Genomic DNA, 22,385 nt, shown 5'->3' with positions numbered 1-22,385 from the left:
ATACTATCCTGCTGTGCCCGCCCCAACATCTACTGGTCATATAATTGTGACATCATCACAGGTCCTTCAGCCACATACTATTGTGGTATGCCTCGGGGGGTGTAGGGTAGTTGGGGTGTTGTTGTAGTATATGAGGGGTTCATTTAACCCTTATCACTCGTGACGCCAGGGTGCGGGTTAAAACTCTGAGGTGATGCTGGGCCTATCGTCACCCTTCCCAAGAGCGATAGGTGAGTGTAGAATAATGGATTGTCCACAACTGGTGCTGAACTGAAAAACTTTAGAAAACTTTACTGAAGATTTTCTGTACATGCAGTAACAGTCCAGATAACAGAGTCTATATACAGCACGGCAATGACTGACAGTTGGCTGGGACCGGTAAGTTCTCTTTAGTTTAGGAGGATTTTGTAGCATAGATCCACTGGATTTAGGGGTAGTTTTAGGTCCAGTGGTCTCGCGGAGATAGCGGGGAATGATATGAACTCACAGTCTTTAGCGTAGGCTAAGGCCACAAGGCTTAGGCCTAGTACTTGTCTTTGGAATTTGCGGAGGTCCTACCTCATCCAGAGTCAGCAACCCAAGAGAGAGAATAATGGCTGCAGCTCCCTTATATGGGCAGGGGCTGAGCCATTTTAGATTGGTCCATGTCAGCTGTCACTCACTGTTACATAGGATTGTGAGTGATCACCTGATTAGAACCAACAAAGGTCCTTTAGCAAACCATAGAGTTCTGTGAACCAAGTCACATGACCCGCAGGTCCTGCGACGCTAACAAGGTAGGCATCCTGAATATACATATTTTATTTACACGAACTTTAGCTAACTGAGGGGTGACGAGGGGTTAACCAAAGAAGAGGACCCCCACTGTTCCTAGGGACTCTGACTTTGGGGATCATACCACAAGGTACATTATGAAATACGGTACCGGGACACCACAAACCCCCTTACTTAAAACAACTCGACCCCGACGCCTGTCCCCTAAGGCAGAGGGACTAGGACTAGGACAGGATTACTAACCAAAATACACATCCTGACAAAAATCGAGTAAACATTAGACACCTTTAAATTCTCTAGACATTTTTCTTTCTACTCTGACTAGCATTCTGACTAGACATTATGAAGCTATCTAGACATTATGAAGCTCACTAGACAATTATGAAGCTATCTAGATATTTATGCAGCTCTCTATACATTTTGCTTCAAGCTGACTAAACATTTTTGAAATCTCACCACATTTTCTTGTGTTTTGCCACGATGAGTCACCTGTTAGTACACAAAAGTTATATTGGCTTGCCGGAGGCTATCTACCAATAAGTTTAGCTGCTAGGGTCTATCGGCTGCACGCTACTTACCCCTAGAACAAAACAGAATAACCTTACCTAGGTTACCTTTAGAAATATGTGTTTAATTTTAGCTTGCAAGAGCACCTACTGGCCAGGTAGAGCATCTCACACACGTAAGACACAGAAGAAAGATTGTTGTACCCAACAGTGGCAGGAATTGAATATTGATAGGCTACAATTCCTCAAGTGTTTCTTGAGTGTGAGATGTGTTTTTGTTTGGTGTACTGAAAAGACTGAGGTAAGTACATTTAAGTGAGCTATTTGAGGTACTATGTGTGCAAGTACTGCCTAATAGTTAGTCTTGATATCTTAAGGGTAATTTACTATTGTTATTTTTTTTTTCTTAGACAGGTGCTAGCGATTAGCGACTGTAATGCTACTCTCGGAGGGGCCGAGAGAGTCACCTATTAAGCAACTACTAAAACACCTTTTTAGTATTTTTATACATTTGTATGTACATGTATACAAGAATTATTTACATTTTTAGTTTTTAGTGTACACGTGCATCTAGCGGGCATTTTACGTGTACAACCTTTACCTACTTTTTATGTACACAGACACAAGGCTAGCTTTTCTGTGTACAAGAACCATATACATTTTTATTATACAAGTTTACACATTTTTCAACTCTCCAACAAGGTTCAGGCGCATAAACCTGATAAGTGCAATTTTTAGCAAGAAAGTCTCATGAATATAGGGATATATACACAAATGGACGTGTAAGGATCTGCAGTCCACCTACACGGCTTTACCACAATCAGCCGGGCACAAAACTTACCAATCTCCTACCGACTAGGAGTCTCTTGACCGGATGGTCAGGCACAAAGCTTAATGGTTACGTTGCTGAACTTGGAACTGGAACAATCTTAGCACAGTCCTGCTAGGCACAATTTTCTTGAACTTGGTTACTGGAAAACAAAAGTGGTTAGCAAAGAAAACAACAGACATTACTTTACAGTCCTTTAGAAAACATTCCTCCGAACTCTTCTTATTCCTGGCTGGAAGTTAATATAACTCTCCCACACCACATTGGTCAGAGTAGAATGGGTAACAGTGGGATTCAAGGTGACCAGGGGCTTACTGGTCGGGATCAAGGTTGGTGCAAAAGTTTTTAGCCCTATCTCCATGCCAGGAGTGGGTCAGAGCACTTTCGTTGGTACCCTGGAAGCAGGCAAACTCTCATTGCTCCGAGAGGGCCTTGGTACATACGTTGGTACCTTGGAAACAGACAAACTCTCATTGCTCCGAGAGGGTCTAGGTACGGTCTTTGGTGCCCGCAATTTGGGCCTACTTTCTTGGTCCTGAGAAGGCCTTGGCACTTTGCAGTATGAAGAAGATGACTGTTGTTGGGGAGGCTCCTCCTCCTTGAGTACGGTGGTGAAGGCATCAGGAGCAGACCATTTCGGCCTCAGGTTGAAGGGATCCGATTCCCAATCTGTAGACGGAAAGTATTTGAAGGGAAGCTGTGTTGGGGCTGTTGGTCTGGTGACCGCTGCAGCCCTTTCTCCACGCAGGCTCTGGACGGGGGTGTACTCCACTATCTCACCCACCTCCAAGGAGTAGAACTTCTTATGAAGATATGGCCTCTGTACTGCTCGCCGGTTTACGAGGATAGTTTGCCCTGTGTGCCAATCTAGGAGTGTCCCATAACCTCTGACCTTGTTGAACTTGGCCACAGTTGCTCTTCGTCGTTCTAGAGGCTCCTCCACTTCTCGGGGATGATCCCACTTACGGATGTAGAGTGCTTCCATTTCTTTAGTATTCTCCTGATAACAAATTCTTTCCTCAGGAGGCAAATGCACATGCTTAGGGGCGGACAGTTCTCTGTGTCGGGCCTTTATTTTGTCCATCAACTCAGCGAGCTCGGCTTCCTGACGGGCCATTTCCCTATGTGCAGTTGGGTTGGTGGGAGTGGCTTCCCAGGTGTCTGTTGTAGAACCGCGTGCATATACTCGATGAGTCCCGGCTCGTCCCCAAAAATCTACTGGGGAAAATCAGGTGAGCGGGGTCGTGCACTCTGCAGGCTGGATAGGGGTATTTCAGGCTCAGGGCTGGAGGAGGAAGAAAAGGCCGCCTCTGGCGGGGTACTCACTGCAGACTCCTCCGATGGGATTTCGGCCCACGAACCCCAAGTCCGATGGTGAGGGGACAATCTCACCGGCGATGCAACTCCAGGTGTCCCAGCGCAGTCTCCTGGAGGTGTATCCGGCCAGTCATCATCATCATCATCGGGCAGTGGGGGAAGATTGCAGGCCCCCTCTTCGTCCAACGACAACCGCTGCAGATGGTTGGAAAGTTCGTGAAACAGTTGGGCTGCGACCACCACAACTTTCCTTTGCTCCGGCGCCATCTTGGTGCTTTCACCACGTGGAACGCTGCTCTCCTCCATGTCTGCACTCTCCGGCTCTCTGTGCAGACTGAAGAGGTCGCTGTCGCTGTACAGCAGCAGACTGCTCACCCGAAGGTGAGAAATTCAGGCAACGTTTCAGGATCTCTCCCTTTCTCACCTTCGGGTGAACAGTCTGCCACTGTTCGGATAAGAAAGCAAGAGATACGGCCAGCATGGACACTATTGCACGGAGCTCCGGTAATGCCGTACACCTCATCAGTGACAAGCACTGGGTGAATATTATGTGTTCTGTCACACTATACTCACAAAAGTGTTTTTGTATGGAAACATGTGACTAAAGTAAAGTGATTTATTGAAGAACACGGAATACATGGTGTGAAGTGCATTTATTGTATGGGACTTCATTTTGCAGTTTACACATTCTTGCAGCAAATAAATCTTCGCCACACCACACACGCCGCTCTTGTACACAGAAATGCGGTTTGCGACACATGAATAAAGTCTGTTATATTGGGGGGAGTACAATTTCACTAGTGGCAACAGCAGCAGGCACACACCAGAATCCTGTTCGTCAGACGCCAAAAAGGCTTTGTGGTACGCCTGGGGGGGGGGGGTGTAGGGTAGTTGGGGTGTTGCTGTCCTGGATAATAAAAGGGTGCTGTTAACCCTTGTCACTCGTGACGCCAGGGTGAGGGTTAAATGCTGTAATGTTGCTAGGGTCTTTCGCCACCCTTCCCAAGAGCGATAGGTGAGTGCGAAATAAATGGATTGTCCACAACCACTGTTTAACTGAAAACTTGCAGGAACTTTTACTGAAGATTTTCTGAAGCAGGCAATATCAATAACAGTCCAGATAACAAAGTCTATTTGTAGTTGAGCAGCGATTGACAGTTGGTTGGGATCAGATAAGCTCAGTTTAGCTTTTAAAAGATTCCGTAGCATAGATCCGCTGGATTTAGGGGTCTATTTAGGTCCAGTGATCTTGCGGAGAGTAGCGGGGAATTGTTGAAGTATAACCGCTTTGGTATAGGCCGAGGCCGCAAGGCTTTGAAAGTTGCGGAGGTCCTACCTCGTTCAATGACAGCAACCCAAGAGAGAGATTATTGGCTGCAGCTCCCTTATATGGGCAGGGGTTGACCGTTTTGGATTGGTCAATAACAACTGTCACTCACTGTTACAAGGCATTGTGGGTGAACATGTGACACAAGAAGCACCTAAGGTCCTTCAACATACCATAGAGTTCTAAGTAACGGGTCACATGACTTAAGGTCCTGCGACACCAAACAAGTGAGTAATGCAATATACATATTTACAACGATAATGGTTATAAATATTAACTTCATAGGCGTGCGCAGCCTATTGCATTAGGGTGTGCACCCTAAAGCACAAACTCACGCCGCACGCGTATATGTCCGCCATTACCGGCGGGTCACTGGCTGCGATCAACAGCTGGGACCTGCCGCACATGATCCGGGCATCGCTCCGATGCCCGTGGTTATACTTAGGACGTAAATGTACGTCCTGGTGCGTCAAGTACCACGTCATCAGGACGTACATTTACGTCCTTCATCGTTAAGGGGTTAAATGGAACTTAATAAAAGGTATATTTTATCATATGGAAGGTCCCTATTCAAATCAGTGCCTATAAGGTATGTAGGTTGGTTTTTAGCTAGCTAGGTCAGTTGGTAGCTAGGTGGATTGGTAGTTGATAGCTAGGTAGATAGCATGTGGGCAAAGTCAGATCACAATACACAGTGTCACTTCACACTTTGTATGTTTAGTTCACAAATAGAGCAACTGATAGAGTCACTTCATACAATCATAGATGCAGAGTCTCTAGTGTTATTCATAGTGCACATATAATTAGGTGTTACTGTTTCACATTTTGTGTAAACTGCGCATTCATAAACATAAGATGCATAACTTTGCCTTGATGTCAGGACCCTTGTATAGTTGCACAAAGTCCTGTGTATTACATCGGGTCCCTATATTAGCACCAGGTAATGTATTCACTGTTCACGTCCCAACACTGCGCTATTGCATTAGTAGGGATGTAAGAAAAAATCGATTCTCGCGATAATCGCGATTTTTCATTTGCCGATACAGAATCGATTCAAAATATTTTTGAATCGATTCTTTTAGGGATGTGGAATTTTTATCTGCGGACGCCCGGAACAGCATGTCATGTCCCGGGCATCAGGAGATAAAAGTTCCACATTTGTGGAGCCGGGCAGGCCGGATCTGACACGGCTATGGAGCGGGCTCCGACTCGTGCCCACTCCGTACTATGCGACCCCCGGCTGATTTCAGTAGCCGGGGGCCGCCGCTAATAGCCAGCATGCGGCAATCGCCGCGGCTGGCTATTAAAGGAGTATCCGGTGCGCACTTTTCTCATGTTATCCTATCCAGGCTGCAAAATAAAACGCACTTTATCTTACCTGCCAACGAGCCCGCGGAGCTCCGGTACAGTCCGGTACAGGTGTTCGGTCCCCGGGCTGTATTCTTCTTACTTCCTGTTAGTCCGGCACGTCACATGGAGCTTCAGCCTATCACTGGCCGCAGCGATGTCCCGCCTCCGCTGGTGATAGGCTGAAGCTCCATGTGACGTGCCGGACTAACAGGAAGTAAGAAGAATACAGCCCGGGGACCGAACACCTGTACCGGACTGTACCGGAGCTCCGCGGGCTCGTTGGCAGGTAAGATAAAGTGCGTTTTATTTTATTTTGCAGCCCGGACGGGATAACATGAGAAAAGTGCGCACCGGAGTACTAGATCGCCGCTGTCAAAGCTGACAGCGGCGTCTATTGGGATCTATGAATGCTCCCAGGTGGGCGATATATCGCGATATATCGTGATGTATCGTCACCTAGACGGTATCGCGATATATCGGGATATATCGAATCGCCACACTGGTATCGCGATTCGAATCGAATCGCCAAATTCTTGGCGATTCACACCCCTATGCATTAGTGCCCGTCACTGGTGGCCCAGGAAGCGATATTAGAAGAATACACGCTATAACGTGATCCCTGATTAATTAAAGCATGTAGGATCGCCTATGGCAATGTGAACGGAGCCCAAATACTTGAAACCAGCTACCACTACCTAGGAAACAGCGAAGTGCAATGGCAAAGTGTTATACAATCTGCAGCCAATGCATAACAAAGGAAGCTGTGTATATATGTGGATTAGGAAATGGAGTGACGGGCACTAGTGCAATAGCGCAATGTTGGGACATCTGCAATAAAGTGAACAGTGAATACATTACCTGGTGCTAATATAGGGACCCGATGTAATACACAGGACTTTGTGCAATTATACAAGAAGGGTCCTGACATCAAGGCAAAGTTATGCACCTTATGTTTATGAATGCGCAGTTTACACACAAAAAAACAGTAACACCTAATTATATATGCACTTTGAATAACACTAGAGCAGTGGTCTTCAACCTACGGACCTCCAGATGTTGCAAAACTACAACTCCCAGCATGCCCTGACAGCCGTTGGCTGTCCGGGCATGCTAGGAGTTGTAGTTTTGCAACATCTGGAGGTCCGCAGGTTGGAGACCACTGCACTAGAGGCTCTGCATCTATGATTGTATGAAGTGCACTCCATCAGTTGCTCTATTTGTGAACTAAACATACGAAGGACATTAACTCACATATAATTGGACTGCAAAATAAAGAGCAGTAGTAATAAAAATTCATAGAAGTAACTGCATAATAGCGTGTCTATGTGAAAAGGGGCCAGTAGAGCAGTGTTTCCCAACCAGGGTGCCTCCAGGTGTTGCAAAACTACAACTCCCAGCATGCCTGGACAGCCAAAGGCTGTCCAGGCATGCTGGGAGTTGTAGTTTTGCAACATCTGGAGGCACCCTGGTTGGGAAAAACTGCAGTAGAGTAAGTGTGAAGTAACACTGTGTATTGTGACTAAAAGCCCCCACCCCACCGGGTCACCACCCCACACGATTCCCCATCCCAAAGTACCGTAGAAAATAACAAAAAAAATTCATCTAGTCCCACGCAGCGATCTCCAGAAGAGCCGGGCCGCGTTCTCTCTTCTCCACAGTGCAGGCGCTGATGATTGACGTCATTGCGTCTGGGGAGAGGTCACGGCCTTCTCTGACCTGTGTGCGCACGAAGCTCCGGCCGTGAGTGACCAGCTATAAATGCCGCCCTGGGTTAAATAGACCAAGAGAGCCTATAATACAGCAAAGTCTGCGGACAGAACTGGGGAGGATTCCCCCATGATCTGTCCCCCTGCATGATTTTCTGGGGGGATGTGTCCCCCCGATTCCTACGCTCCCTGGATATCCCGAATTTGACGGGAGCCTGGGCTTGATTAGGGTGTGCCCAGGCACACCCGGCACACCCCGTGCGCACGCCTATGATTAACTTACTAAGGGGTGACTAGGGGCTAACAAGGGAAGCAGACCCCGACAGTCCTAGGGACTCTGACTTTGGGGACCCCCCACCAAGGCACAGTATGAAATATGGTGCCGGGACACCACACTATCCTGCTGAGCCCGCCCCAACATCTACTGGTCACATGATTGTGACATCATCACAGGTCCTTCAGCCACATACTATCCTGCTGAGCCCGCCCCAACATCTACTGGTCACATGATTGTGACATCATCACAGGTCCTTCAGCCACATACTATCCTGCTGAGCCCGCCCCAACATCTACTGGTCACATGATTGTGACATCATCACAGGTCCTTCAGCCACATACTATCCTGCTGAGCCCGCCCCAACATCTACTGGTCACATGATTGTGACATCATCACAGGTCCTTCAGCCACATACTATCCTGCTGTGCCCGCCCCAACATCTACTGGTCACATGATTGTGACATCATCACAGGTCCTTCAGCCACATACTATCCTGCTGAGCCCGCCCCAACATCTACTGGTCACATGATTGTGACATCATCACAGGTCCTTCAGCCACATACTATCCTGCTGAGCCCGCCCCAACATCTACTGGTCACATGATTGTGACATCATCACAGGTCCTTCAGCCACATACTATCCTGCTGAGCCCGCCCCAACATCTACTGGTCACATGATTGTGACATCATCACAGGTCCTTCAGCCACATTCTCTTCTATTCTGCGCTGCTGAGCTTCGTCCCCACATGACCTGGTCACATGATTGTGACATCATCACAGGCCCTACACCTCCAGCATGTAGCGGATACGGAGCAGGTCCTGGTGGGGCAGTCACTGCTGTTGTGTGTGGAGATCTCTGCTCCTCAGTGACTGCCGGACCAGGACCTGCTCGGTATCTGCTACACATGCTGGAGGTGTAGGGCCTGTGATTATGTCACAGTCATGTGACCAGTATATGGGGGGTGGAGCTTAGAAGGATTGAAAAGATTGTGGCTAAAGGAGATGTGATGATGATTAGTGATGAGCGGCAGGGGCCATATTCAAATTTGAAATATTTAGCCAATATATGGACAAATATTCATCCTATGTTTGCGAAATTTACATATTCGCTATATTCGTTCTCTTTTTTTCCCAATATGATATTTTTTTAATGAAATTCGCATAGTGCGCATGCGCAATTATATATTTCACCTAAAAGAAGGGAGGGATCAGTGTCCAGTCTGGAAGTGCCGATATTCACATAAATAAATTTGCATTAAAAAAACGAATATTTATCATTACGAATATATATCACTATATTATTATATAGTGCCGATATTCGCGGTAAAAATTAGCATTTCGAATATTCGTGCTCAACACTGATGATGAGGATCATGTGACGAGAGTGGGTGAGTAGAAGAGTGCATCAAATATGCAAATGAAGGGCTCTGGTGCACTTGAGGCAAACAAAAAAAAAATGGCCGAAAATAGAAGGAGCATGGCTTGTGGGAATGGGTGTGGCGTGTGGGGAAGGCGTGACTTGCTAACTGGAACAGCACATTCACCAGGAGATGTGGGGCGGAGCTTGTGGAGTAAGGTACCGGAAGTCCTATATACTTGCATGGGACTTTAGACATTAGGGTTAATCAAAAAGTTGCACTTACCCCAAATGGTATCAATAAATATTACAGGTCAAATGGCAAAATAATTAGGATATCAAAACCAGGACAGTAAATCTTCACAAACATAAATAGGTGGAGGAAGATTAAGGAAAGTGCGCACTGGCCCTTCATAGGTCCCATTAGGAAGTGCACAAGTATGGAGGAGCCCAATGGGGACAAGGTGCAGGGACTGCCAATAGATGCGCAGAGCGTCGGAGAGGCTGGAAGGAGGCACTTATAGCATTACAGAGTGTGATGAGATGGAAAGAAATAGGTTGTCTACAGGCGAAGAGTGAGATCAGTGAGATACAAAGTGAGATACAAAGATACAAAGTGAGATACAAAGATACAAAGTGAGATACAAAGTGAGATACAAAGATACAAAGTGAGATACAAAGTGAGATACAAAGATACAAAGTGAGATACAAAGATACAAAGTGAGATACAAAGATACAAAGTGAGATACATAGATACAAAGTGAGATACAAAGATACAAAGTGAGATACAAAGTGAGATACAAAGATACAAAGTGAGATACAAAGATACAAAGGGAGATACATAGATACAAAGTGAGATACAAAGATACAAAGTGAGATACAAAGATACAAAGGGAGATACATAGATACAAAGTGAGATACAAAGTGAGATACAAAGATACAAAGTGAGATACAAAGATACAAAGTGAGATACAAAGATACAAAGTGAGATACATAGATACAAAGTGAGATACAAAGTGAGATACAAAGATACAAAGTGAGATACAAAGTGAGATACAAAGATACAAAGTGAGATACAAAGTGAGATACAAAGATACAAAGTGAGATACAAAGATACAAAGTGAGATACATAGATACAAAGTGAGATACAAAGATACAAAGTGAGATACAAAGATACAAAGTGAGATACAAAGATACAAAGTGAGATACAAAGTGAGATACAAAGATACAAAGTGAGATACAAAGTGAGATACAAAGTGAGATACAAAGTGAGATACAAAGATACAAAGTGAGATACAAAGTGAGATACAAAGATACAAAGTGAGATACAAAGTGAGATACAAAGATACAAAGTGAGATACAAAGATACAAAGTGAGATACAAAGATACAAAGTGAGATACAAAGTGAAATACAAAGATACAAAGTGAGATACAAAGTGAGATACAAAGTGAGATACAAAGATACAAAGTGAGATACAAAGTGAGATACAAAGATACAAAGTGAGATACATAGATACAAAGTGAGATACAAAGATACAAAGTGAGATACAAAGTGAGATACAAAGATACAAAGTGAGATACATAGATACAAAGTGAGATACATAGATACAAAGTGAGATACATAGATACAAAGTGAGATACAAAGTGAGATACAAAGATACAAAGTGAGATACAAAGATACAAAGTGAGATACAAAGATACAAAGTGAGATACAAAGATACAAAGTGAGATACAAAGTGAGATACAAAAATACAAAGTGAGATACAAAGTGAGATACAAAGATACAAAGTGAGATACAAAGATACAAAGTGAGATACAAAGTGAGATACAAAGATACAAAGTAAGATACAAAGATACAAAGTGAGATACAAAGATACAAAGTGAGATACAAAGTGAGATACAAAGATACAAAGTGAGATACATAGATACAAAGTGAGATACAAAGTGAGATACAAAGATACAAAGTGAGATACAAAGATACAAAGTGAGATACATAGATACAAAGTGAGATACAAAGTGAGATACAAAGATACAAAGTGAGATACAAAGTGAGATACAAAGATACAAAGTGAGATACAAAGATACAAAGTGAGATACAAAGTGAGATGCAAAGATACAAAGATACAAAGTGAGATACAAAGATACAAAGTGAGATACAAAGATACAAGGTGAGATACAAAGATACAAAGTGAGATACAAAGTGAGATGCAAAGATACAAAGTGAGATACAAAGATACAAAGTGAGATACATAGATACAAAGTGAGATACAAAGTGAGATACAAAGATACAAAGTGAGATACAAAGATACAAAGTGAGATACATAGATACAAAGTGAGATACAAAGTGAGATACAAAGATACAAAGTGAGATACAAAGATACAAAGTGAGATACAAAGATACAAAGTGAGATACAAAGTGAGATACAAAAATACAAAGTGAGATACAAAGTGAGATACAAAGATACAAAGTGAGATACAAAGTGAGATACAAAGATACAAAGTGAGATACAAAGTGAGATACAAAGATACAAAGTGAGATACAAAGTGAGATACAAAGATACAAAGTGAGATTCAAAGATACAAAGTGAGATACAAAGTGAGATACAAAGATACAAAGTGAGATACAAAGATACAAAGTGAGATACAAAGATACAAAGTGAGATACAAAGATACAAAGTGAGATACAAAGTGAGATACAAAGATACAAAGTGAGATACAAAGTGAGATACAAAGATCAAAACTGGAAGCCGTAAAAGCGAGAGATAAGAAGAAGGGAAAGGGAGACACCTTGTGTCCAGTGTTTGTTACTACACTTACTGCAGAGTTGAGACATATATCAATATCTTCCGTCACCCTCTAAGGCAGGGCTGGTACAAGGATTTTTGCCACCCTAGGCAAAAGGAATTTTGCCGCCCCTTGACACCACCCATTGGCTCCGCCCTTTGACACACCCCACCTTACTACTGGGGTGACACACTGTAACAAACCCACTCTTCATGTAATCTCCTTACTACTGATTTTGATAGGTTATGATTATTGATCCTGGAACTCTCTGCTAGAATAGAGAAATTGCAACATGCTTAAAATGCTAATATATACAGACTCGGTACTTGGTTGACCAATCAGCATATAACACGATGATTTAATGTGATAATTAACCTCCCCTTTTTGTCAATTGTAAAAACGAATGTAACTTCCGTTTAATAAATCAGAACTCCTTTGGGACAGCCCGCTAGCCAGTGCTTCTGCTGAGTAGGAGATTTATACCAACACATTGTCTGGTGTCTTTTTACCTTAGGCTGGCAGCGTATGCAGCCGCAGTCATTCGCACTTTAAGGCCTAATCATAAGCCATCCTTGACAGTTGGTGTCAGAAGTGGGATCTGATCCCTGGACCACACTCGAGGGAAGAAACAGGTCTGGTGGAGCGACGCCCCAAGCCTCCTGAGGCATCCCCGAATTGTCCAAAGCTAAGAGCCTAATCAGCTCCACGAGAACATGTAATTCTGCTGATTTCTTTATGAATCTGTAGCTAATCTGTATCTTTTGGGCAGTCTTGTGGGAGCCTGGGAGATGGCTTTTGTTGACCCTCTACAACTAACCCTTAGCGACAGGGAATCTACCCGCTGTGTGGTCTCATTTCACAGAGGAGTTTTAGTCGCAGGTAACTGGCTGCTTAAATCTAAGTTCAGAAGTTTTTTTTTTGGGGGGGGGGGGGGGGGAGTTTTCAGAGAACCAGTAAAATTTTAGTTTTAACTTTGATTTTTGATGTTCTTTTTGCTGTGATTTTAGACTTTGGGTTTTGATTTTTGATCTACTCAGTTGATACAATTAGGGGATTTAAAAAGGGTATTAGGAATTTTGTCTTTAGACCTCAGGTAAATTTGTTTGCATCCCTGGTAATTTTGTGACATACCGTATTTTTCGCCGTATAAGATGCACTTTTTCTTCCCCAAAACTGGGGGGAAAAACTCGGTGCGTCTTATACGGCGAATACACCCCTATCGCGGCGGTCGCTGCGGCCATCAACGGCCGGGACCCGTGGCTAATACAGGACATCACCGATCGCGGTGATGCCCTGTATTAACCCTTCAGACGCGGCGATCAAAGCTGACCGCCGCGTCTGAAGGGAAAGTGACACTAACCCGGCTGTTCAGCGATTTCACCGCGGCGTCCCGAACAGCCCGACTGAATAGCCGGGTTAGTGCCTTACAGGACACCGGGAGGGACCTTACCTGCCTCCTCGGTGTCTTCTCCGTTCAGGGATCCCCTGTATGGCCGGCGCTCTCCTTCCTCGTCATCACGTCGGCCGGCAGCGAGGATACCCGGCCGGCAGCAGAGACGTTCCGGAGCGACGGGGACAGCGATGGAGCGACATCCAGGGCAGTGGTGACGGGTCCGGGACACGTGAGTATTACCTCCTATGCAGTGCTCTTCAATCTGCGGACCTCCAGATGTTGCAAAACTACAACTCCCAGCATGCCCGGACAGCCGTTGGCTGTCCGGGCATGCTGGGAGTTGTAGTTTTGCAACATCTGGAGGTCCGCAGGTTGAAGACCACTATTGGGTTCAGAATCTTTATTTTTTTAGATTTTGTACCTATAAATTGGGTGCGTCTTATACGCCGGTGCGTCCTATAGGGCAAAAAATATGGTACTACCGGTGCCTTGGGCATCGGCAAGTACCTTTTTGTGACGCACTGCTGGTATCCAGAGCTAATGTTGACTCTGTTATTTTTTGTGGTGTACCAGTAAGTACCTAATGTGGCGACCAGAGGATATTTTTTGTGGTGCTCTGCTGGTAATTTTGTGACGCACTAGCCGCATATCTTATGATATTCTGGCAAGTATCTCTTGTGACGCACTGTCGGTGTCTACCGATAAGTATCTCTTGTGCCGACCAGCAACGTATTTCTTGGACCAGATGGTAATCTTGCGTAGTATTAGTAGAAGAAAAAAAAAATCTTGGCTGTACCTATTTTTGTATGGCCGATCATCTGAGAGATCTTGTTAATAAGGTAATTCCACGGTCCTCACTACTCCCAAAAAATGTTACATTCGGAAAAACTTTGTTAAAATTCGGAAAAACTTTGGTAAACACAAATGGTTCACAATCATTATTTAAAAAGCCAGACTTAGGCTGGGTTCACACTACGTTTTCTCCCATACGGGAGCGCATACGGCAGGGGGGAGCTAAAACCTCGCGCTCCCGTATGCCTTCGTATGCGCTCCCGTATGTCATTCATTTCAATGAGCCGGCCGGAGTGAAACGTTTGGTCCGGTCGGCTCATTTTTGCGCCGTATGTGCTTTTACAACCGGACCTAAAACTGTGGTCAACCACGGTTTTAGGTCCGGTTGTAAAAGCGCATACGGCGCAAAAATGAGCCGACCGGACCGAACGTTTCACTCCGGCCAGCTCATTGAAATGAATGACATACGGGAGCGCATACGGTGGCATACGGGAGCGCGAGGTTTTAGCTCCCCCCTGCCGTATGCGCTCCCGTATGGGAGAAAACGTAGTGTGAACCCAGCCTTAGATGGAAAGGTAGAACTGTATTTAAATGTGTCGGTTAATTGAGCCCTAACGTTTTATCTCCGAAGAAAAGGAGGGGTTGAGAGGGGGTTGTATTTTGTACTGCTGCACAATTATCAAATGCATGACTGAGCTGTGCCCCGAGCTGTGTATGAGTGTGCAAAGATGGGACGTGTATAAACGTTTCAAAGCTGTGTCTGTGTTGTGAAATAAATTGTTGAGTAGAATTGATTGTCTCATTGTCTCCTAAAAAATGTTCCCTGGTGGTTTTGAATATGGTAGTTCGAGTGGACAAATGGCTGTGTGCATTGTATTGAGGAAGTTGGTGGGTTTGATCCGAGAGCTGATGGTGTGTGCAAGTGGTGAGGCAGGTGAGGTAGGAGCGGATTGTTGTAGCATGATAGGATTAGAGAGAGAAACACAATGGAGACTCAACATTGATGGAAAAGCATGTGATGAGTGAAGGATGAAGCCTGTGAATATTAAGACAGGTGAAGGTTTGGAATATATTGATGGTTGATGGACTGAAGTATACATATCCAACAGTGTGATTCTTGGGAGCAAATTATGATTTGATTGGTTATATTGTAGTCATCTGGACTGTTATAAATTAGCACTGATGTACAGACATACATCTCGGTAGCCTGTTGATGGAAATGTTGAATAAGAGATATATATATATATATATATATATATATATATATATATATATATATATATATCAAATAAAGAGAGCCTTTGCAAGTGAAGATGATGATGATGAGTGTTTAGTGCTATGGAATGCAGAGGGTGTTTTAGGTCTCTAGGAAAGCTGTGTGTGTCATGACGTTCATAAGAGATAAAGTATGTTGTATATGTGTGATGTGTATTAATGAATCCAGAATATATGGAATATGACCAGTGAATGTTTTCCCTTTGAAGCTGTTTGTGTTGTAAGGGATTCTTCTTTAGATTGATGTATGAAAAGAGAAAAAAAAAGAGAAAAAAAATTCCATGTGGTATTAAATTGAACCTATTTGATGATATTCCATTAATTTCCTAATTGTTTTCACAGTTTCACGGGATGGATGCCAAAAAATGAAGTGTATCAGGAAATGCGATTCATTGTCTGATTATATTATAGGAATAACAAGAGAAGAAATTTGGCCAAGAAGAATAAAATAAGAAATAAAGTAAATAAAAAAGTGATCACTATTTAATTGACAAATATTACTATTAGGCATTTTAAATCAAGCTAATGGTTTACTGGATTATAAACAATGCGCATTGAAGATTATTTTTTTTCTCAGTTTTTGAGAGAGCTCTGTATACTTTTATTCTTTTACATTTTTTTGTGAGAATGTGGGCCCTGTATGTTGTACGTTAAGTATTTGTAAATGTCGGTATTGTTACATGTTACATGTGTCTTGTATGTCTCTTGATGTAAAGTAACATATTTGATACTAAACGTTCAAGGGTAATTGAAGACTGACCAAAACTGGGGAAAAACAAAGAGCCAGACTCGAAGGGGCGGTGACCAATGACAAAGAGGAGTGGGAGGAGTAAGGTGGGGTCTATAGGGAGAATGACAGCCTCCTCTCCTGAAACACAAAATCACCTTAGACTTGAAGGATATATATTTACTGTCTAAAATTGAGTATGTTTATGTTACCAGTGTACACAATGGGATATACCTATACATTCTACATTGCATTTATTGGAATAACTTCAATCTTGAGTGGATAACTTTATAATGATAATTTAGTGTAATCTAAAGATGCTGGAAAACTTTCAGATAATTCTTTTTGAACCTATGAGGTTAAGAATTCAAGAGCCATGATAAAATATCAGAGAATCCATGGTTAATGCTGAGTTGTCAATGTAAGCTTACTCCAAGTAACACAAAAATGTAATACATAAGACCGGATATATGGTGACCACATGCAGAATGAAGTTCTACTACAATAAACCACTCAATCTGAGCTGTTTGTTCAGACAATAGAGTTGAAGTGTTACAATGAGCGCCCCTGTCCCCTCCTCCGTACCGGAGCGCTTGCTGCCCCTGCCCCCGTCTGTTTTGTCCCAGCGCGTCCCTGTCAGACATGCTGACCGAGAGTGCAGGGATTCCTCTGGCAGGGATGCGGTTAGCGTGGCGGCTGATCCCAACACACACGCCGCATCCCATGTCCCCGTACCCGCAGCCCCGTCTTCCTGTGCTGCTTCTGTCTCCCGGCGCACGGCCCCGCTCCTTACGGTGCGCGCGCGCCGGCTTCATGAAATTTAAAGGGCCAGCGCACCATTGATTGGTGCCTGGCCCATACGGCCCCTATAAATGTCTCCTGCCCCTTCCTGCCCTCGCCGGATCTGTAGTGCCTTGTGCCGAGTGAAAGCGTTTCCAGTGTTCTGTGTTGCCCTTGCCTTTTGCCAACCGGTTGCCCGTGACTACCGCTAGTGAACCCGTACTGCCTGCCCTGACCTGTTGCCAGACTATTGCCTGTGAACCTGTTCCGCCTGCCCTGACCTCTGCTACGTCTGCCATTCTCAGCTACCAGAGGGGTCGAGTCGCTATCGGGTGGAACGACCTGCGGGCTACCTGCCGCAGCAAGACCATCCTGCTTTGCGGCGGGCCCTGGTGAAGACCAGTAGTCCCTTAGACTCCGTTCCCCTGGTACGGCCCGCGTCATCGCCCCTCTGGTTCAGTGGATCCACCTCCTGTCACCTGACCGGTACTTTACATGAAGGTATTCACTGAGATGTGTAAGATATCTGAAGGTAAGACATAATGAGTACGGGTACACTTTTATATTATCGCCCACAAGTATGGGCCTATTGGAATATAGTTTTTTTTTAATCCTCAAGCCAACCAATCTGTGGTTTGTAATACGAGTGTTCAAAGTCCGAAAGCTGCCAGAGAAGGTGGCCATCATAAAGATCAGACCCACCTGGAAACAAACCCAGAAGCCGAGGGGACTGGATGGTGAAGGAGGCTCCCAAGGCTGCAGTGCTCCTGTCCTCTCACAGTTATGGTACAGGTGGATGGGGAGTGTGGATCTGTCTGGTTAAGTCTCTTAAGGGAACCAGCAATGCAAGCTGAGAGAGACCAATAGAAGAAGAAAGAGGTGGTACAGGTCAAAGATGGCGCTTGGAAAGTTGGTAAAAAGAAAAAAAGAAAAGTACCCCATGATAACATACATGGCCTCATACGCTAAACAGAAGGGAGTTATGTGTGTTGTAATGTCCATATATTGGGTGGCCTCAGGATTCAACAATGAAAAAGAAGATTTATACAGACTTCATTATTTGCATGTCATGACCTAGGTAAAACAATAAAGGTACCTAAACAACACACTTCATAATCATCTTACCTGTTTCAGAGACTATGAGTAGACTTTATTTATCCAACTGCCTAAGGTGGGCTAATATAAGTATGTCCTTGTCTGACTGTACTGATTCCCAAACCATAGATACAGTGAATATGAGAGTGTTAAACAGGATAATAGAGGAACATTTTTAAATATATATTCTTTCCAAATAATTCCTGCTAAAGTAAAAAATCTCTAATAGCTTAGGGGAGGGGGGAGCCGTAGACAAAAGCAAGGGAGAAACTCACAGCTTTATAAAAACAATTTTCTTCCTTGACTCCCTTTTAATGTCTTATCAGCATCACAGAAAAGAGTGTACCAAATCAAGGTCAAAGGTAGTTCATAATAATAATTGCACATTGGGTATGTGTCGTAAAAGCACACCCTTGTGGTCCATTTATTTTAAATTAAAGGGGTATTCCGGGCAAAAACATTTTATCCAAAGGATAGGGGATAAGATGTCTGATCGCGGGGGGCTCGCTGCTAAGACCCCCTGCGATCTCCCTGCAGCACCCGCATTCTATGCGGGTGCTGAATTTCCAGTTTCGGGAACCTCCGGGTTTCCGGGACTGGGGACGTGACGTCACGTCACGCCCCCTCCATTCATGTCTATGGGAGGGGGCGTGATGGCCTACAATGCCCTTGATAGTCAGACGTTAGCTACAAACAATATGGCATTATGTTGTTACGAGGTCAAACGATCCTCTTATTTTTTTATATATTTTGCTAAAACAAAAATGTAACCACTTAGCTGTCCTATTATGATGTTACAGCACCAATTGAAATGAATTAGGGGGCATATGTGACAACAGCCATGCAGAACCCAGCAGAAGTCAACATGTAATAATAATAGTCCTCATCTGCATGGAAGCACCATGAGGTATAAAGGTATCATGGGACAATAAGCTTTCCCCTAGAAGTTACCTGAGAGGCCATGAGGAGCCCAAGAGGTCCTGTCAGATGCAGCAATACGACTGTAATACAGGGGTCTTACGATTAGACATTCATCTTCTCTTTCCCATACTTAAAGTTAGAGGCCTCACATACATCTGGTAATGTACTAATTCTTATTATGATTGCGATCATTTTACAATGTGGATAAAAATTATACCAATCAGTACATATGGGGAGTCCCAGGTGAAGGATAAGTCTGGGTACAAAGGGGGGTGGTTCATAAGGAGCCACTCGTCTCTAACCAGTGAAGCATCCCATACCCCTTTCCACCTGAGGTCCCTTTCACACTGCATAATTACTCGCTTTTCGAAGTTCCATCAGAAAATCGGCAGTAAAACGGCAGTTACAAAATCCTATACGACCATTAGAAAATCCCATTATAGTCTATTGGATTTTTCTAATAGCCGTTTTAACCCGTTATAGCCGTTATTAATAATGGATGTTATTTTGTGACTGAAGATAGTAACGGGAGAAATAGTTCATGAATAGTTACTATCTTCCGTTCCAAAATAATCTCATATGTAGCTATATCATATAGTAATGTCATATGTATCTATATCATATAGTAATCTCATATGTATCTATATCATATAGTAATCTCATATGTATCTATATCATATAGTAATCTCATATGTATCTATATCATACAGTAATCTCATATGTATCTATATCATATAGTAATCTCATATGTATCTATATCATATAGTAATCTCCTATGTATCTATATCATACAGTAATCTCATATGTATCTATATCATATAGTAATCTCATATGTATCTATATCATATAGTAATCTCATATGTATCTATATCATATAGTAATCTCATATGTATCTATATCATATAGTAATCTCATATGTATCTATATCATATAGTAATCTCATATGTATCTATATCATATAGTAATCTCCTATGTATCTATATCATATAGTAATCTCATATGTATATATATATATATATCATATAGTAATCTCCTATGTATCTATATCATATAGTAATCTCATATGTATCTATATCATATAGTAATCTCCTATGTATCTATATCAAATAGTAATCTCATATGTATCTATATCATATAGTAATCTCATATGTAGCTATATCATATAGTAATCTCCTATGTATCTATATCATATAGTAATCTCATATGTATCTATATCATATAGTAATCTCATATTTGTCTATATCATATAGTAATCTCATATGTATCTATATCATATAGTTATCTCATATGTATCTATATCATATAGTAATCTCATATCTATCTATATCATATAGTAATCTCATTTGTATCTATATCATATAGTAATCTCATATGTATATATATATATATATATATCATATAGTAATCTCATATGTATCTATATCATATAGTAATCTCATATGTGTCTATATCATATAGTAATCTCATATGTATCTGTATCATATAGTAATCTCATATGTATCTATATCATATAGTAATCTCATATGTATCTATATCATATAGTAATCTCATATGTATCTATATCATATAGTAATCTCATATGTATCTATATCATATAGTAATCTCATATGTATCTATCATATAGTAATCTCATATGTATCTATATCATATAGTAATCTCATATGTATCTATATCATATAGTAATCTCATATGTATCTATATCATATAGTAATCTCATATGTATCTATCATATAGTAATCTCGTATGTATCTATATCATATAGTAATCTCATATGTATATATATCATATAGTAATCTCATATGTATATATATCATATAGTAATCTCATATGTATCTATATCATATAGTAATCTCATATGTATCTATATCATACAGTAATGTCATATGTATCTATATCATACAGTAATGTCATATGTATCTATATCATATAGTAATCTCACATGTATCTATATCATATAGTAATCTCATATGTATCTATATCATATAGTAATGTCATATGTATCTATATCATATAGTAATCTCATATGTATCTATATCATATAGTAATCTCACATGTATCTATATCATATAGTAATCTCATATGTATCTATATCATATAGTAATCTCATATGTATCTATATCATATAGTAATCTCATATGTATCTATATCATATAGTAATCTCATATGTATCTATATCATATAGTACTCTCATATGTATCTATATCATATAGTAATGTCATATGTATCTATATCATATAGTAATCTCATATGTATCTATACCATACAGTAATCTCATATGTATCTATATCATATAGTAATTTCATATGTATCTATATCATATAGTAATCTCATATGTATATATATCTGTCACGATGCCGGCTGGCAGGTAGTGGATCCTCTGTGCCAGAGAGGGATTGGCGTGGACCGTGCTAGAGGATCGGTTCTAAGTCACTACTGGTTTTCACCAGAGCCCGCCGCAAAGCGGGATGGTCTTGCTGCGGCGGTAGTGACCAGGTCGTATCCCCTAGCAACGGCTCAACCTCTCTGGCTGCTGAAGATAGGCGCGGTACAAGGGAGTAGACAGAAGCAAGGTCGGACGTAGCAGAAGGTCGGGGCAGGCAGCAAGGATCGTAGTCAGGGGCAACGGCAGGAGGTCTGGAACACAGGCTAGGAACACACAAGGAAACGCTTTCACTGGCACTAAGGCAACAAGATCCGGCGAGGGAGTGAAGGGGAAGTGAGGTGATATAGGGAAGTGCACAGGTGTAAAGACTAATTGGAACCACTGCGCCAATCAGCGGCGCAGTGGCCCTTTAAATCGCAAAGACCCGGCGCGCGCGCGCCCTAGGGAGCGGGGCCGCGCGCGCCGGGACAGAACTGACGGAGAGCGAGTCAGGTACGGGAGCCGGGGTGCGCATCGCGAGCGGGCGCTACCCGCATCGCGAATCGCATCCCGGCCAGAGGCGGTATCGCAGCGCCCCGGGTCCGTGGAACCGACCGGAGCGCTGCAGTGAGAGGAGTGTAGCGAGCGCTCCGGGGAGGAGCGGGGACCCGGAGCGCTCGGCGTAACAGTACCCCCCCCCTTGGGTCTCCCCCTCTTCTTGGAGCCTGAGAACCTGAGGACCAGACTTTTGTCCAGGATATTGTCCTCAGGTTCCCAGGACCTCTCTTCTGGACCACAACCCTCCCAATCCACT

At 43.0% G+C, this 22,385-nt stretch overlaps 1 protein-coding gene across 1 annotated transcript in view; it reads left to right on the top strand.

Annotated features, from left to right (window-relative positions):
* Nucleotides 1-245: 245 nt before the first annotated feature.
* Nucleotides 246-22,385, top strand: part of LOC130283988 (guanylate-binding protein 1-like) — a 94,825-nt gene continuing 72,685 nt past the window's right edge. The window contains exon 1 of the mRNA XM_056533849.1: nt 246-378. The gene's annotated coding sequence lies outside the window, so the exon portion shown is untranslated. The remainder of the gene's footprint in view (nt 379-22,385) is intronic.

Source organism: Hyla sarda, chromosome 8 (genome assembly GCF_029499605.1).
Source record: "Hyla sarda isolate aHylSar1 chromosome 8, aHylSar1.hap1, whole genome shotgun sequence".
NCBI lineage: Eukaryota > Metazoa > Chordata > Amphibia > Anura > Hylidae > Hyla > Hyla sarda.
Note: the sequence above shows the minus strand (reverse complement) of the source record. Positions and strands in the feature narration are given on the sequence as shown.